The sequence below is a fragment of the Petaurus breviceps genome, unplaced genomic scaffold (assembly GCF_028583685.1).
Source record: "Petaurus breviceps papuanus isolate PSGF00001 unplaced genomic scaffold, PetGlider_PUasm1.0 225, whole genome shotgun sequence".
Lineage (NCBI taxonomy): Eukaryota > Metazoa > Chordata > Mammalia > Diprotodontia > Petauridae > Petaurus > Petaurus breviceps.
The window spans coordinates 16,704,777-16,708,221 of NW_027185889.1; positions in this window are offsets into that span (position 1 = coordinate 16,704,777).

Sequence of the window (3,445 nt, forward strand, 5' to 3'; positions counted from 1 at the left end):
TATGGTTTGAATCTTTCTTTCATGATGGGCTTTCCCCAAGCAAGAGCCCTCGAAATCAATGACAAACATATTAACATCTCCATTCAAATCCAGGGTAATACTCACTTGACTAAAAGTTTATGAGAATTATTGGTAATTTACAGATAACTATAAAAATAGCTGTCCTTTGGTAGCAACTTTAATTGGAGGATCTCAAAGCAATTTATAAACCTTAATTAAACTTCATCATAGTGTTGTGAGACAGGTAAGGTTGAAAAGTAGGGGTAAAGAGGGAAGGGAACAGAATTCTAGGAGTTCAACCTGAGGCTCCCCCCAGAGTGGATCTGGGGGCAGAATACTGATTCCTTGAATCTGGTTCAAATACTAGCTAGCTGTGTGACCCTGGGCCAATCACATAACTTCTCTCAGCCTCAGTTTCCTCTTCTGTAAAATAGGGGATGAGAATAGCACCTACCTCCCAGGATTGCTGTGAGGACACACTGAGGGTAGGGGACAAGAGGGAGTTGTCTCTAATAGAAAGGAGCATAGGCATTCTCTTGCTGTCCTCTGGAAGCTTGAATAGTAGAAAACTTATTTTCAATAAGCAGCTTGTCAGAAGATCATCTTCCCTAGTGTCAGATGTTTGGGGAGTCTAAAGGCCCATCGAGTGGTTCTTGGTGTTCCCACATCCCCCATAAGCCCATGCCTTACTGTGATCCAGACGCCAACAAGGCCTGTCACTCTTAGAATAAACTAAACTTCTCTAGTACAAATTCCTTTTTCATGTCTATCCAATCAGTAGAACCTTGTATTTTTCTGCGTGGTGGTGAATTGATTGCTGGATAATTACTTTCAGTCTCCTCCCAAGCATCAAGTTAAACGGAAATTATTCTGTAATCAATTTTCAGTGCATATGTTGTTTCCCTCCCATGGAACATAAGGTTCTTGATTGGTATACCCACCATGGCTAGAGTAAGTAGTGCCTAATGTATGTTGCTCCATCATTTGTTCACGCCTGACCCTCCGTGACCCCGTAGGCCATTTCCTTCCCCAGTAGATTAAAGCAACCAGAGGTTAAGTGACTTGCCCAGGGTCACACAGCCAGTAAATGTCTGAGACTGAGTTTGAAGTCAGGTCTTCCTGACTCTGGGCCCAGCGATCTATCTTCTCAGCCACTTAGCTGCTCCTACTTGATGTATAAGATGTACTTAATAAATACTTATTGAATTGTTAGGCAACTCAATATTGGAAAACTGTAAGGGCTAGAACCAAAGGCATCTATGATTCTTTGTCTGCTTATGGCTCTGAGCTGTTGTCCAGGCCCTCACGTTAACGTCTTCACAAGCTTTATGACTCACTGACCTTCTTGCTGTTCCTCAGACAACTCTCCTCTTTTTTTTTTTTTTTACCAGCAGTCTCGTCTGTCTGAAATACTGTTCTCCATCATTTCCACCTTTAGCCTCTCAGACTTCCTTCAGCTTTGTTCTTGTTCAGTTGTTTCAGACTCTTCATGATCTCACTTGGGGTTTTCTTGACAGATCCTGGAAAAGTTTGCCATTTCCTTCTCTGGCTGATTTTACAGATGAGAAAACTGAGGCAAATAGGGTTAAGTGACTTGCCCAGGGTCACACAGACAATAAGTGTCTGAGGCCAGGCTTGAACTCAGGAAGTTGAGTCTCCCCTACCCCAGGCCCGGTGCTCTGTGCACTATGGTACCACCTAGCATCTCCACTCTTTCAATACTCAGCTCATATCCTATCTCCTATGAAAGGCCTTTCCCTGTTCTTCCCCACTCTTAGTGCCTTCCTTCTAAGATTACCTCCCACATATACTGTACATACACCATTTTGGTGTGTTATCTTCCCCATTGGATTATTTGAAATTTTATGCCCTTCCCCATATAATTTCAGAGGCATAAGAAAAAGCCCAGAATAAGGATGTCTGAAATTCCACCATTAAGTCAGTAAGCATTTATTAAGCATCTACTGTGTGCCAGGAACTGTGCAAAGTGCCAAAAAAAAAAAAAGGTAAAAGATAATCCCTGCCCTCAAGGAGCTCACAGTCTAATAGGGGAGAGAGCATGTAAACAGCTAGGTAAAAAAATATATAGACAGGATAAATCAGAAATAATTAGCCCAGGGAAGGTACTAGAATTTTTTTTAATGAATAAATTATTTCTTTGTTTTAAAGTTAAGTTGAATGAGAAGAGTTCATATTTTTTTGCTTGCTTTTTCTCCTCCTAGAGGACCTTGTATTTTCCAAGTGCTGATAGGTGACCTCAGTCTTCCTTTTATCAACTCACAATCCTACAGATCTCCCTATCTCACTAACCTACCATCTCCACAGAAGTCCTTCTAAATCTTTCTATTGCTACTCAGGACTCCTGTAACTCTTCTTCCCCTCCCCACCTCAAGCTGAAACCTTGTTTCTTCCTTCACAGAAAAAATTGAGGCCATTTTCCATGAACTCCCTCTTCTATTACTCAGGTGTCTTCTGCCACTGCCCTCCTTAGCCCTGTCTCACATAATGACATGTCCTTATTCCTTTTTTTTTATCTTAAAACTTTCAATTCCAGATTTATTCCCTTCCCCCCCTGCCACCCACCCCCACTGGGGAGACAAGCAGTTCAGTATAGGTTGTACATGTGCGGCTAATGCAAAACAATAACATAGTAGATGTATTGTAAAAGACTGACTATATTTCCCTCCCTCCTATCCCGCCTCCCACTTGTTCTATTCTCTACTTTGATCCTGTCCCTTTTCAAAAGTGGGTGCTTCCAACTTCCCTCCCCCCAGCCTGCCCTCCCTTCCATCATCCCCCCTCACATCCCCTTCCCCCCCTATTCTCCTGGAGGGTGAGATCCCCTATTTAGTGTGTATTTCCCTCCCTCCTCAAGCCAGATTCAATAGGAATAAGGTTAACCCATTCCCTTTTGCCTTCCTATTCTTCCCCTCCATTGTAACCATTCTCCCTTGCCTCTTCTGTATGAGATAGTTTGCCCCACTCTGTCTCTCCCCATCTCCTCTCATTATATTCCTCTCACCTCTTAATTTCACCTTTTAAGTATCATCCCTTCCTGTTAAATTGGTCCCGTGCCCTCTATCTATGTATACCTGTAAACGTATATACACACATTCACATATGTATTCATATGCCCGCATACCCTCATATAAAGACATATATATATATATATATATATATATATATATATATATTTCTAATCCCTTCAACTACTGAGAAAAGTTTCATAAGTTACAATTATTGTTTTTCCATGTAGGAATGTTAATAGTTCAACTTTGGCCAGGTGGCTCAGTGAGCAAGAGCACCGGCCCCAGTGCCGGGACGACCCGGATCAAATTCGGGCCCAGACACTCATCACCACAACCAGAAACAACAACTGGCTGTGCAACCCCGAGCAAGCCACTCAACCCCGATTGCTTTAAAAAAAAATAGTTCAACTTTGATA